This window comes from Bactrocera oleae, chromosome 4, assembly GCF_042242935.1.
Source record: "Bactrocera oleae isolate idBacOlea1 chromosome 4, idBacOlea1, whole genome shotgun sequence".
Classification (NCBI taxonomy): Eukaryota; Metazoa; Arthropoda; class Insecta; order Diptera; family Tephritidae; genus Bactrocera; species Bactrocera oleae.
This window is the reverse complement of record NC_091538.1, coordinates 51,813,283-51,829,492: the sequence shown is the minus strand read 5'-3', so window position 1 is coordinate 51,829,492 and position 16,210 is coordinate 51,813,283. Positions and strand designations below refer to the sequence as shown.

The window sequence follows — 16,210 nt, the reverse complement described above, 5'->3', positions numbered from 1 at the left end:
AGCGCAATGTAAAGAAAATATAATACATGCCATAAAAGAGTGAATGAAATGAATAGTTAAAAGTACAAATATGCTTAAGAAAAATTAAAAAATTTGAAACTTCGAAAATTTAAATATATATAGTTTTGAAAAAAAATAAATTAAATTTAAAAATTTAAATTTCTTGAACATTAAAAAAATTGGAAATTTCAGAAAGCAAAAAATTTAAAATTTTAAAATTATAAAAATTTTATTTTAAAATTAAAACCACTTGAAAATAAAAACTTTGGAAGTTTCAAAATCCAAACATTAAGAAAATTCAAACTTTGAAAATTAAAAATTTCAAAATCTTCAAGTTTAAAAAATTTTAAATTCTGAAAATTATAAATAGTATAAGTTTTAAAACCTTATTCAAAAATATATGTATAAGTGTAGTTCAAACAGTACAGCTTAAAATATAATAAAATCTTAAATGAAAATCTTAAAAAAATATTATATTATAAAAATTTATATTTAGAACAGTAAATATAAAAAACAATATTTGCGCATTAATTTACTAAAAATTTTAATTTAAACTTTTAATAAAATAAACACTTTAATATTGAAAGACATATAATTTGAAAACATAAAAAAATTTAATTATTTTTGGATATTAAATTTAAAATCAAAAACCAAATAAAAAAAAAATCTTAATTCTTAATTTTTCAATTTCGAAACTTCAAATTTTTTACATTACAATATTTCTTTTTTAGCAACAAACAACAAACGTCACAAAAGCGACAAGCGCCAAATGCGTAACGCGATACGCTGAAACAAAATAAATTAAAACCAAACGAATTTATTGCAAAGGTGGTGCAATTTCACGATTTCGCGAAAATTGTGTGCAAAAGAATTTTTGTTTGCCAAAAAAGTGCAAGAATAACTGAAAGAAATTAACAATAAAAAACAGTTAAAAAGATTTGATAATTAAATAAAATCATATAATTAAATAAAAAAATAATATAATTGATTAAAAGAATTAATAAAATTAATTAAATAATAGGTAAATAATCAGCTAAAATAATCATTAATTTAATTAATTACAAAATTAAGCTAATTATTAAAAAATCAAAGTAATTAATTAACAAATACTAGAAATAAGTTGCAAAAGTCAAAAGCAGAACATTTTCTGCGTCTTTAAGGGACAGCTGGCACATTCCAATACAAACACACAGACAAATACGCATACCGACAAGCTTACCTATGTACACTTGAAAGCGAAAATTCAAGGCGAAAATTGTAATGCTCAACGCAAATAGAAACTAACCCACACAGAGTGAACGAAAAAGCAACAAAAAAAAAAAAACTACAACAATAACCAAAAACTTGTGTATTTTACGATTTCTGCGAAATTTTCAAAGAAAATTTTACTAAACAGAAAAGCGAAAAAAATATTTACAAAATAACAGAAAAAATACATTTGAGAAAAATTAGTAAACGAGTGTGAAACGAAGTGCAAAAACTGAAGCGGAGTGCAGTTCGGCTGTCTGTGCAGATTCCTGCGTTAAATTGGTAGGTGATTCATGCGAATTGGAATAAACTGTTGTGTTTTAATTTTTTTTTGACATTAAGAAATGTGTGTGCGATTAATTAGCAGCGCAAAAAAAAAAAAGAAAAGAAAAAATTAATAACAATTTATACGCGCATACATATAGTTCATAAGTAGGTGACTAATGCAGAACGCACAAGTAAATACATATTTAATTTATTGGGGAAGTGCTGAAAAATGAACGCAAGTCGAAAAAAAATACTTATGCGTTTGTTAAAATAATATTCATTTGATGAGATTATTCAACGTTTGCTGCCGATATGTGCATACATACACACCTACATATATACATATGTTCAAGCCAAAGTGCTTGTAAAAATATGAAACAATTTCAAGCGGCTCGATTTGCGATTTTCGCAAATTTATTAAATTTTGATTTATTTATCTTCGCTGTTGTTGACATTAAAATGTTGTTGCACCCAAAACCTAATATATTTACCTGATTTAGTTACCTGTTTTTGTATTGCTAAACAGCTGGTGAAAGGAACTAATTGCCAATGTGGCATATGCCTGACAGAAAACGATAGAAAAAATTTGCGAAAATTGGCATAAAATGCAATGAAAATTGTGGCAACTTTAAAATATGCACACATTTTTAGAATGGTATAAAAATATTATTTTCATAGTTTTTGCAAATGTAAAAAAAATTCAAAAGTAGTTTTTTATTTAAAATATTTTTTTAAATTTTCTAAAAAAAAATTTTATTTGCAAAATGTTTCAAAAGTAATAATTCAACAATATTTTGATATCAAACATTTTTCAAACAAAGTTTGTGTCTTACTTTAAATAATTTTTTCCCAAAAAATTTGTTTAAGAAAGTTTAAAAAACATATTTTTAAGTTTACTGTGAAGTTGTTTTTATAAAATATATAAATTATCATTAATAAAATCTGATAAAATTAATGTATAATTTAAAAAATTTGCTCTAATTATTATGTAAATAAAAGTTAAGCGATTTTACCAAGTTTTTCCTGACAACAACAATGTTATTCAAATTAATGTTCCATTACATTTTGAAATTTAAAACCAGTGATTTTCAAAATTCAACAGTGCTTTCAACATATTGCCATGTTAAATTGTCTAAGAATACCAACATCTTTTTGTACATATTCATTTAATTTCATAATAATATCAAAAAATTTGGATTGTTTCCTTTCGTAGAACGCTGCAAAGTATTTCGTGCTCATTTTTGAATTTCCTTTGTACTTCTTTCTTCTCATGTTTTTCAGTAGAATTGTATTCTTATCAAAATGAAGTGAGTTTTCGAAACAAGTGAAACTTTTTTTATATGATACATGCAACTTCAAAGCTTAAAACATAAAATTAGTTTTGAAAATTCCGAAAAATAAGTATATATAACTGCATTTGTGTTCAAAGCAAATTAATTTATCCGAAATAAACTCGAAAGAAATCTCTCTGTTCCTAGAAAACCACAAAAACGCAAAACAATGAAAATGTAAATTTACTAATTCAACAGCAAAAATCTAAGTAGACGATAAAGTATGCAATACATCTTTTTGAACTCAATACTTAACGACTTTTTATTCTAATTTTCTTAGAATTCTGTAGTAGAAGCTTACGCAGAAGCAAAATTAAAATTTTTTGTTATTGCAAAAATTCCAGGTTGTGTACATAAGTAGGTAAATAAATCATGAAAAGTTCGATACCGAAAATTTCTAAGTACAAAGCGATTTAGGAAACTGTTTAAAAAAATTATAACAACTTTTTAAAATTTTATTTGAAGCTTATGTTGGATGTAAAGAAAGAGAAAATGTGTTAATTTTCGAACTATAATAAGCCGTCTAGCGGCTCGAATTTTTTTAATCAAAATATAATATATTTAAAAATCTGCATTTTGGAATTTAAAATCATACATATATACAAATTCAGAAGCCTTAGTTCTTGTGATTGTTCGATTTCGAAATTATGACTTCGAATACAATTTTTATAGCGCGATTATTGATTTTACATTTGCGTTTATAACTTATTTAAATGTAATATTCTAAATATTTGCTGATACATTTATGAACATATTTATACCATACATTTTTTTGCCAGTAGAAGTACAGTTTTGTGGTTTTTCGACTTCAAATAATTTTTTTTTTTTTGTATTTTTTAATAACATTTTTTTCAACTTCGAAAAGTCAGATATTTATTTTTGTTTTTTTTAATAATATTTAATACATTTTTTTTGAAAATATTTTATTTTTGAACATATTTTATTTTTTGAAAATATTTTATTTGACAATTTTTTTTATAATCCTTTTGATTTTAAATAAAATAGTTATCGTCATTTGTTTTTGATAAAGAAAAAACCCCTTTCGAGTTATTTAAAACTAGAAATATCATGTTCTTTGAATACTAAACTAAATTGCTTATAATTTTTTCTAAAGTGTATGTACATATATATATATAGATTAAACAACAATAAACATAAATATTTAAAAATTTGTCTTCGGCCTTATTTGTTTTATATATTTTTGAAAATTTCATCCTTTTCAAAAATATTAATTATATTATATATTTATATTTAGTCACATTGTAGTTGTAAGTAAGAAAAAGTTAAACTATAATAATTTTGTGAAAAGTCGACAAAATGACATAACTCAACTTAGTACTTTTATGTTCGCAAGCTTTAAATGCAATTATTATTTCATTTTCTTCTGTAACGTTTTTAATTTAATTTTAATTTTTTTTTTTTTATTATTTATTATTTTAGAATTTTTGTATATATATTTTTTTAATTTTTTAAATTTTTTTTCATTAAGTTATATATTTTTTGCGATATTTTTATATCAAAACTTTATCCAACTATTGTATATTACAAACTTTGTAATTATTATACTTGTAGTATATACATAAATACTGCAAAAAATAAAAAAAAAAACAACAAAACAGCAAGTCAAAAAATGCTCGTAATTAGTAGTTTGCCGCAATTATTAATTGAAAGAAATCAACTTGTGAAATCCAAGACGATGACTACTCGCTATCTCCAGCCAGCTGGAGTGGCTAAGTGTACATACATGTACATACAAACAATCATACATGCATGTATACGTAGGCATATCTATATAGTACATATGTATATATATAGAGGCGTGCTACCTCTACAGACCTGCCTACTACGCCTAGAGCAGCGTACAGTGTTGCACAAAAGTATGTTTGAATGTGTATAATGTGTGTAAATATATACTTGTATATGGTATGCCACTTACTGCTGCACTGTGATGCAAACCAATACATATTTACGCGCACATTGCTGTTTTTATGACCAGAATTGTTGCGCTTGTTTTGTTTTTTCCCCACTTTTTATAACTTTTAATAAACTTGAGTGTGTGTTGGTATGTGTGCAAGTATCGTATGTATAATTTGTTGTTGTTATTGTCTGTTTGCTTGTTTTTTCGATGCATATTTTTTTCCACTAGAAAATTAATTCGCATAACTTAACGAAAGTTGTTGCTACTAGAGCTACAACTACTGTTTTTGTTGTAGTTGTAGTTGTTGTTGTTGTTGCTATTATTGTTGACTATGCTAAGCTGCGCTGGTCAGCGCTATCAAATCGAAAGATACAAGTTATTCGCATAGGTGTGTTGGTGACTTTTAGTAGTCGATATGACCACACACACACATACCTGCATACATTTATTAATTTATACAACACACACATGCAGACACACGCTTGAATTGCTTTGGTTTGCGTTGGTTTTGCCCGTGTAAGCGATGACGTTCAACTCTGTTTACTATTTACGTGCATTTTAACTACAACAACTACAACGTACATATGTGTGTGTGTGTTTATGCAGGTATATGTGTGATTGTGTCAGTGTGACACAAGTGGTGAGCGTGAATAAAAAGCTGAAATGGAAAATCTAATAAAATTGCGAAAAAGACGCTTTAATTAAGTAGCAACAACAACAGTAGCAGCAACAAGACCAACCACAATCGCGCTGCGCTAAAGTTGTTTACTGTACAGTTTCATCCAATCATCTATTTGCGTTGAATTAAAATTTTTTTTTCAGTAGCTTTTTTTTTGGTTGGCTTGGTTTTTGTATTTAATTTTTATTTATGGCATTTCTGCGCCTAGTCAAATAATTTATTTCTTAACAGAGACACCTTAACATTGTCATGAGGTACATTTGTCTGTCTACTTAATTTATTTAGTAACACACCCACTTTTTACACACAAATATGTAACATAAACATATGTATGTATGTATAGGAATTGTAATAGTTTTTAAGAAAAAATTGTATTGATAGATATATATATATAAAGATAAAAGAATGAAATATACATACATGTGTACATGCGTGCGTATAATTTTATATGAAGTAAAAAAATTAAATTTAAATTTAAACAAAAATAATTTCACATTAAAAATATTAAATTTAAATAAAAAATTAATTGGTTAAAAATTAATTATCAAAAGGCAAATTATAAGCAAATTGAACAAAGTATTAGTTAGATAGTATAGTAATTAATATAAAATCAACAATATAATAAAAACTGATATAAATTGAAAATTAAAAAATTAAAACGTAATATAAATTAAAAAAATATCTAAATTTTTTTTCTTATTATGTAAATTAATTAAAAGCAAAATTGTAATTAAAACAAACAAATTATATTTAAAAAATAAAATAATAAAAATATTAGAAATTAGTTTAAAAAATAATTAAAATTTATAAAATATTTTTGTATACAAATATTTGTTTGAATAATATGTACATACATACATCTGAAAAAATGGGTAGGAAGTAAAAAAGTTAAATTATAATTAAAACAATTAACGAAAATTTGACATTACAAGAAAATGTGTGAAGCAAAGTAAAAAATTAATTAAAAGAAAAAAAATTTTATTAAATAAAGAAAATTTACGAAGAAGACAATAAAAAATAACATTAAATAAAAATAATATAAATTAAAAACTAAAAACAATTAATTAAAATTAAAAAAATAAACATTTTTGTTTTCTAATTATGTAAATTAGTTAAAAAAAAATTATATTTAAATTCAACAAAGTATCTAAAAAAATATAATTTAGACAAATTAAAACTTAACTCAAAAATAATTATTAAAGTGAATAAATATAATTTTGTTTGCTATAATATACTTTTATTTGCCAATTTGTTTTTGTTTTTAAAATTTTTTGCAAAAATCTGAAAATTTTCTTAATTTCTTGTATTATATATTAAACTACGCCTTCAAAGAACTCATTATTTTTGCGGCAGTGTTTAACTAGCATATATTTTCGGTGTTGATAATAATACTCTGCTCCATTTTCAGCAAAGTTTTCTTATATTTTTCTCCACAGTTTGCATTTAACTGCAAATTCCAGCTAGAAATAAAACCTACATTTCCAAACAATTACAACATCCCTAATACTCGTGCGCACAATGAAGTGTAACATATATAGAAAGTGTTTTAATTGACAATATCGTCTGAAAGCTAATCTCAAATAATTTTTAATTAATAAAAAATGATTTAAATTAATACTGTTACTAATCAACGATTTCGTGTGAAAACATCAGTTAATGGAAAAAACCAATAAAACACCTTAATGCATTTTTTGGGCTATTTAAAATTTTTTATTGTAATCTTTATTTAGTTTTATTTAAATTTGTACAAGCTTTATCTTTGTATTAGTAACTAACAATTTTTTATGTCAACAACAATTTTTTCAACAACGAATTGAAAAATAATACTTTTGAATAGGATTTTTCTTATTAAAATTAAATTTAAATTTTAATATTTTTTTTTAATTTAAATTTAAATTTTATTAATGTATTTTTTTCAATTTAATTTTAATTTGATTAGTAATTTTATAATTTTTTATTAAGCTTAAAATTAAATTTTAATTACATTTTTAATTTTATATATTAAATACTTTTTATTTTGTATGTTTTTTGTCTCTAGTTTTCGGAAAATTATTTGATTCATTTTGTTTCTTAAATTTTAATTTTTTTACAATAATGTATTATACTTTTGGAAAAATTTTTGTATTTTAAACTTTTTTTACTTTTGTAAAATGTCATTGCTATTTAGTTAATCTAATTAATTTTTATTTTTATTTAATTTTTTTTCTGTTTATTCATTTAATTATATCTTAAGTCTTAATTTAATTTTTGAAATTTATTTTATATCAAAAAAAATTGTTTAATTACTTTTATGCCAAAACAATATTATTCTTAAGATATTTGGATTAAAAATAATATTTATTTCTAACTTTTTTTGTCTTTAATTGAATTAAAATGACTTTATTACATTATATGCATTTTTTTCGTTATACAATAATACAAGTCTATATTAAATAAATGTCGAGCTTTTAATAATTAAGTCTTTTGTAAAATTATTTTTAAAAGTTTTTAAAATGTTAATTTATTGTTGCCTTTATTTTATTTGGTATTATTATTATTATATAATGTTTTTAATTTTTTATTACTTACACTTTCTTTTTGATTAAATTTTATAATTTTTCTTTAATTTAGATTTTTTCATTTTTCACACACCTTCGTTCAATACCTTTCTTTTTCTGTTGTTTCTAACCTCACTTTCCGCTTAAATGTCGCCTCCGCTGCATTCGTGATTTTTTCCGGTAGCAAAATTGCAGTGTCCAACTTTTAAACACTTTCTCACTTCCGTGAATTTTTGGTTCGAAATACTTTGCGCAATTTTGAGGTCAAGTTCTCACTTTGCCGACGACGTTACAGTCGTTGCGATTATTTAAGCCCATATCCACATGCATAAGTACATATGTATGTATGTAAATACAGCTGAATGTACGAAAAATGTATGCCAACGAGGTGAACATTTCTTAATTTTTGATTTTTGTGGTTCTTGCTTGTGCTGCCGCGCCACTGACCAACAGAGCGGGAAAAGTATTTTTCACTGTAGCGAGTTGCCTTTTCTCGCTTGCAAATTCTTTCACATGCCAACTAAGTGCACAATAATTTATAAATACATACCGTACCTACATGACTATACATGTATGTATGTCTGCTTGTATGGCTGTGTATGTAGTGTGGATGACGCCCACTCTTACCGGCACCCACTAAGCCTTGTAGACATACATATGTATGTATACATTTTAAAAATATTTCTGTCACTGCCACTTTTAGCTACAACATTCTTTGGGTGTTTACTTATATATATACATGCTTATATATTTATATTTATGTACATATATATCTATGTATATACAAGTGTATATGTAACCATTTTGCCGTCTAAATACTTTGTCATCGACTTTATTGATATTTTTCGGTACAAAATTTGTATCTCTCTTATTCTTCTCGCTCCTGTTCTTTTTATTGTTGTTGCATGACATTTGAAATGATTGCTTCAAATGCACACTTTGAATGGTAATCGCCGTCAGTTTGCCATTTGCTCACACTGAATCAATCAGGCATGACATAAATTGGATGAGTGTATGTCTGTATGTATCGTATATATGCATGTGTCTGTATATAGGCATATGCAAACATACTTGTATGTATGTATATACATTTGTGTGTAGGCATACCAAATATGTGACAAAATCCATGTTTAAATGTGCGAATAGAAAAATCGTAAAAGTATTTATTTGTTCATACATACATTCATACAAGCACACAAAATGTGTATATATATATATATATATAATTATACACACATACATACAAACCCGCTTAAGTCGTTTAGAAAAGCGTCGAAAGCAAAAACAATGCGCATACTGTATGAGTAAGTCGAATGAAATTGAGAGTGCCGAAGAAATTAGTATTCAAGTAATGTAACAAAAGCAAGTTAAACAAAAACTGCAAATAAACAAAAACAAAAAACAAGAAAAAATTATGCCTGCATACTTGTGCATATCTACTTATGTACATACAAACATACAAACATATGTATATATAAAATATATTTCAAATACGTTTAGTATTCGCTGCTCTCTCTGTTGAATAGTTAATTCGTCCCTCTTATGTTTGAGCGTAGTGTAGCTGTTCTGTTTCGGAATTTATGTTTTCTGTTTGTCTTTTGTATGTTTTATTATGACTTTTTGACTTCCTCAATTCTGGCTCAATTTTCTGCAGGTTTCTAAAATTTTCGAAAGATTTTAAATTAATTATTACTTTAGTATTTAAGTAGATAATTTTTGCTTTGGTATAATTCTTTGTTGATTGAACTATATATGTATAAGCTTGTAGTTACATATTTAACTATAGTCGTCTTCGATTTGTCACTTTTAGCTCTGATCTTTTCTCAAAAAAATCAGTTCTTGTCCAAACGCAAAAATCGGTTGCATCAAAGCTAGAATAACCTTTATAAATAAAAAAGTTCCCATACAAGAACTTTATTTGGATCAGTCTTTTGGTATGACAGCTTTTGTTATAGTGGTCCGATCTGAACAATGCCTTGGATAATAATCACTACCAAATTTCTTGAAGATATCTCGTTAAATGAAAAAGTTTTCCATACAAGCACTTAATTCCGATCGTTCAGTTTGTACGGCAGCTACATATATGCTAGATTTTTCCGGTATCGGCAGTTTCGACAAATAAGCAGACAGATGACATGGTTAAATTGACTCAGTTCGCCACGCTAATGATTTACATATATATAATATGTATATACTTTATAGGGTATCCGACATTTCCTTTTGAAAGTGTAACTGTACGCAACTTGGCCACTAAAGAGTATAATGAAACGACACTTAACACCTGAATTTTTCTTGCTATATAGCATATATCTTGCAAAAATGGTTCAAATCGTTTCATAACTTTCTCTATCACTCATACATATGCAATACATACATGCAAAAGGACTTAAGACGCTTGACTTTCTAACATATCTGTGTCTTATATACATATACATATTAATAAAATAAATCCTCAATAATTTATAAAAATAGATGAAATTGGTTTAGATCTGCCTTTGGGTCTCACATTCCTATTATAATAATTTTATTTTTTCCGATAAACTAAATACTGTATATATCGCTTAGTTAAGCAGTTCTCTCAATGAAATTAAGTGAACATATGTTATTGTTTTATATCAAAATGAAGTCGGTCCAGACCTGCCCCTGGGTCCCACATTCCTAATATAATGATTTTCGTGCTTTCGATTTACTAAATACTGTATATGTATATCGTTTAATGAGAGAGATATCTCAATAAAATTAAGTGAATATAATTATTAAGTAATATTGTTATTGTCATTCACTTTATTAAAACCTGTTCCAGATCTTTCCTAACCCCAAATACCGTTTACACTGATTTCCATCTGCCCAGTGGATTTATAGTGTCTATGTGAGACAGTAACTGAGTTATCTCACTCTGAGAAACTATCTCATTTTCTCACTTACTTTTTATCATAAATACATCTTTTTTTCTTTTTCTTCCACATTTTTATGTTCCAGTTCATTGTTGCCATTTAATTGGCATTGCAATGCTTGTGATATATTTAGCGAGTCATTCATAAGTTCTTTTCACAAATAACATATACATATATGTTCATACAAATAGCATATATTTAGCCAAATAAACGCATACGTATATACATATGTACATATATGTATGTACATCGATGGCACATATTCATATTACTTAAACATCTGTAGACATGCTTTTCAAATTGCACACTTTTTATGACTTTTATCTGCGTCTTTAGTTGTGTGTGCCATTTTCGTTTGCATTTGTTTATGACTTTTATAAATACTTTTTTGCTGCGTTTGCACTTTTTCTACACTCTTCGAGTGTCTTTAATTGCATTTCGCATGACATGGATATTTTGCTTTACATTTGTTATTCTATTTTATTTTTGTTGTTGTTTGTTTTTGCATTTTAGCGCACTGAAAACTATCTAGTGCATCAAAGTAACTAACAATAACAACAATAATCGGTAATAAATATAGCAGTCACATGTTGCAATGAATTTATTACATACATAAACATACATTTACTTATATATGCACGTGTATTCAGTTTGTATGGCAGCCGTATGCTATAGTAGTCCGATCTGAACAATATATGCGGATATTGTACCGTTGCCTTAGACAATAATCCATGCCAAATATTAGAAAGATATCTTGTCAAACAGAAAAGTTTTACATACCAGCATTTGATTCCGATTGTTCAGTTTGTATGGCAGCTATATGCTATGTCGATCTGATATCGTCAATTCCGACAAATGAGCAACTTCTTGGCTAGAAAAGGACGTGTGCATAGTTTCAAATCGATAACTCAAAAACTGAGGCACTAGTCCGCATCTACAGAGACGCGCATTTCCTTCTGGTGTGTGTATTCAAAGTTTTGAAAGCACTGGAATTTAAATTGTGGCAATTATTGAAAAATAGTAATATTTTACTAAATCATTTAAAATGACATTCCACTAATTTTTTGCCTTATAACAAGTCAATATCTTATAGGTACATACTAATTATATATTGGAATATTATTTCATTAAATATGATAATAAAAAATTTCTAACAACCCGGAATCTTTGAAAATTAGTTTTATTTTGTATTGCCTAAAGCGCGCCTACAATTATCACAATAATCAATCAATTATCAAAGGTTTAAAGTCTTAGCAGCACAAATACAACTGAATTTATAAGTATACAGTGCTGTGCAGGATAATGGAAGCGCATGCTCATTATAGCTCAATTTAATTATTTTATTTGCATTATAATTGTTCGAAATTAATTTCTGCTAAAAGCAGTGAAAAATTTTTCATAATATGAGAAGGATTATACAAATAACAAAATTATATTATTAAATAAAAATAAAAAAATGTTATAAAAATATAGAATACATTTTTATAGTTATTTTATTTTGAGTGCTTTTGTAAACCACAGTCATTCGCCGAGCTCGTTGTGATGGTGATTTTTACTAAATTTTGAATGATGAAAATTTTACTCAATTTTTTTTCAAAGGCCTTTTTCCTACAAAATTTTTTATTAAAAAATCTTCATATAACGGTAATAGACTCTTATTGCCATTTTCATATAAATATCACCCTTATTTGCTCACAAGGGAAGCTAGAACGCTACAATCTCTGAATATTGGACAACCATAGCATACAGCTGTCATGTAAACTGATTTATCAAAATTAAGATTAAGGTCTTTTTAAACCCGTTTGTGCTATAAAAATGCACTTTTGAAGTGTATTATAGCTTCGGTGCAACCGAAGTAAACGTTTTGTTTTGCTTTTAATACGTTTCGGTTCAGTAAACCAAAGTACAATATTTGCAAAACGGTTCTATGTTATTGCACAGCGCTGTACATTTTTGAAGAGTCTTAATTATGTATATACACACTTACATAAAAAAATATTTCATATTGGCGCTGCTATTGCTTTTATTTCAACATTGTAAATATTTATAAATGTACATATGTATGTATACCATATGCATATTTATGTATGTTCCTGTGTTTCATATAGTATAGGTGTGCATGTGAAATAATAGCTTATTGAAATAACAATAATGAAATGAATTTCTTGGAAATTTAATAAAAACAAATTATACGGATGTTTGATGCTTTTTTCGACATAATTATTATTATATGTATACATACATATGGACAAGTACATATATACATATATATATTTATATGAGTCGAGTTAGGAGATGTAAATATTTACATATGCAAGTATGTAACAAATTGTTCTAAGTTGTTTACAAGCACTTGAAAGCATATACAAATGTACATAATATGTATGTAAGCATATATGTATATGTATGCCATTGTAATTGTATGAACATGGTAAGAAATAATATATGTACATATGTACCTATTTATATGTGTCTATGCACATCCATATTTAAACGTTTTGACTAAGAATGTGATAATGCAGCAATTATTTGCGCTGAAACAAATTTAATATATGAATATACATACATACATATGTATATATGCATTTATTTATAATTATAAATAAAAAATATATATGTACATATACTTATAGAATTTTATAGGCAAATACGAATAAAAAGATATAAATTAAAATTCTCTTCTAAGCTGAAAGGCAAAAGGAGCTAAGCTCAATTTATTTTGAGAAAAAATTTCAACAATTTACTAACCACCATAAATATTTCAGTCGAAAAAGTGATTTCATATAAATATTTTAACAATTTTTTGAAGCTTTAATGAGTGAGGCCACTCGTTAAGTCTGCCACGTAGCCTTTATAGAAAAACGCCATCAAAAACGGCATAATTTAAATTTATGCGATTTCACATACATATGTATGTAGATACGAAAGTATGCAAATAATAAACTTTACAAGCATTTGTATAACCTTTTTCACTTATTTACGCTGCTAATGAGCGTTTTTTAGCGCATTCTGCAAGAGAAATAAAACTAATTTCGTTGCAAACGAAGAAAAGTAACGCGATAAACACGTGCCACGAAGCGCTAAACAGGAATTTGTGTATTTTTAAAAACAGAATAGTATTTGACGGCACATACATAAGTATGTATATATTTATACATATACATCTCAGTATGAATATATGTATATTGTACACACATATGCATATGCCTGTTTATATATGCCTTCAATATATTGTATAATTTGTGTCACATGTACAGTCAGCCTATAATTCAAATATGAATTTTTTATACCACACGCTAGTCAGTCAGTCAGTCGGCCTGCCGGTTGTTCGTTTGTTTGTGTGGGCGACGAGTCTTCAACTTTTGCCGTTACTATGCCAGCCCATTTGACTTGTGCTATTATTGCATTATCTCTCTTTTAATTTTTTGAGTGTGGTTGTTTGTGTGTGTTGGTTACGCTAGTATTGTCATTGACCTTTGCGCTCCACGAAATAAGCACAAATGAGCACAAATTCAAATTATGTAAGTGTTATATCACTTATGTATACATATATTCGTACTTATTCCGAAAGACACAAAAGCCGCGACTGTATAAAGCGCTAATTTACATTTTAATCGGGGGCAAAATAACTTTATTCTAAGTTCGACTTGAGTGCAGTAATTTGTGGTGTGTTGACTTGAAAATAATAATAACACAATTTGCAAATAATTGCATTAATGCCAAAACGTCAAATAATGATTAAAATTAAAGAAAAAAATTTTTAAATTAAAAAAAAATATTACTTTTAATACTTTTAATATTTTTTACCTTCGGTGTTTTCAAGGTACCAAAACTAGTTTTTAAACCTTCTCCAGTATTTATATGAAAACAAACATATGTATGTACATATATTTGATTAATTTTATGTATATCTAATTATATATACCCGACAGCTATAGCCCTGCCAAAAATTAATTACATACTAAATTAGTCAACTAAAAGTATTAACAAATATTTCAAGTAAAATTTTGAATATTAAATACACAAAATGTGGCAACGCTATGTTTACTTATTTTTATACATACAAATATAGTGAAAAACAAGTCAAGAAAAAAATATACTATTCATTGGAGGTGTTCTCGAGTTACATGGGTGTCGAAATAATCAAATTGGGTTGAACAAAAATTCAAGATCTCCTCTAATATCTTAGAAAGGTTCTTGCAAGCTGTATGCATGCTATGAGAGAAAAATGTGCAGCCGTTACCCTGCTTAAAGTTTAGTGTAGTTACATAACAATTTTGTATTCTTAACAAACAAAAAAAGATTATAATATTTTATAGTTTTTATAAAAACATTTGAAAAAATATTTATATTTTTTCATCTTTAAATAAATTTTATTGAAAACGATTTTTTTAAATGTGTTATTTAATTCTATAACATCTCTAGAATATTTTCCTATATGCTCAAGTTAATCTGAGTAATAGTTCTGGAGATACAGCCTTGAAAAGTTGCGCGCTCGAGGTCAGTTATATAGTCACCTAAAACTTTTAGCTCATTTTTCTCGAAGCTGTGTTTTCAAGGTCGGTTGTTAAGATTACTCGATACTCTACTCAACCAATCTTAATGAAATTTTACACGGTTCTTTGAGGTATAGTTTACATGGTCTTGAATGAAGGATTTTCTTTAATTTTAACTACAATTTCAAAGACATTGAGAAATATTCACCAAAATTAGTATTTGTTTTTATCAAAACGTCTGCTGAAAATACAAATTTCACTGTTTTTTCTTCGTCTAATACCTAGTTTTCATGATCAACGCGGAGACACCTTTTTTCCGAGGGCCTGCCGGAAATAACGTCGTAATGACCTAGTTTTGAATATTTTCCTTTGAAAATTTCACAAAATCTTTTTAAAATACGTATCTTTGAAATAATAAAAAGTTTGAACAAAATAATTAATTTTTAATATGAAAAAATATATATTGAATATTTACTGTTTTTTACTCAAATAGGGTAAGAAGCCTTGGTGTTCTACTTCTTGGCTTATTCTTTTCGCCACGCTCAATATAAATGTAATTTGTTATATACCAGTGGTTTGTTTGTTACGCGACTCTACACAGAATAACTGATAATATTAATCAGAGAATGAAACGTAAAGTACTAGCCTTAAGAAACATTCGATTCTACACGGTGGGTTTTTCGAGTTTGAACACCCATGGGTGTCCAATTGTAATTTTGTGTATAGTAATCCCTTTTTCGAAAACCTGGTTCCGCCCCTGAAACAAAGCCTACTAAATTTTTTGTTCGAAATTTCAATAAAAAGTAATTTTTTAAAAAAAATGTCACACTAAACATCTGC

At 26.5% G+C, this 16,210-nt stretch overlaps 1 protein-coding gene across 4 annotated transcripts in view; it reads left to right on the top strand.

The window, feature by feature from the left end:
• Positions 1–16,210, top strand: part of LOC106623366 (terminal nucleotidyltransferase 5C) — a 252,625-nt gene that overhangs the window by 234,233 nt on the left and 2,182 nt on the right. Inside the window, exon 2 of one of the 4 annotated variants that reach the window (XM_036377879.2) lies at positions 732–1,530. The exons of the other annotated variants lie outside the window; for them this stretch is intronic. The gene's annotated coding sequence lies outside the window, so the exon portion shown is untranslated. The remainder of the gene's footprint in view (positions 1–731; positions 1,531–16,210) is intronic. 4 annotated transcript variants of the gene reach the window in all.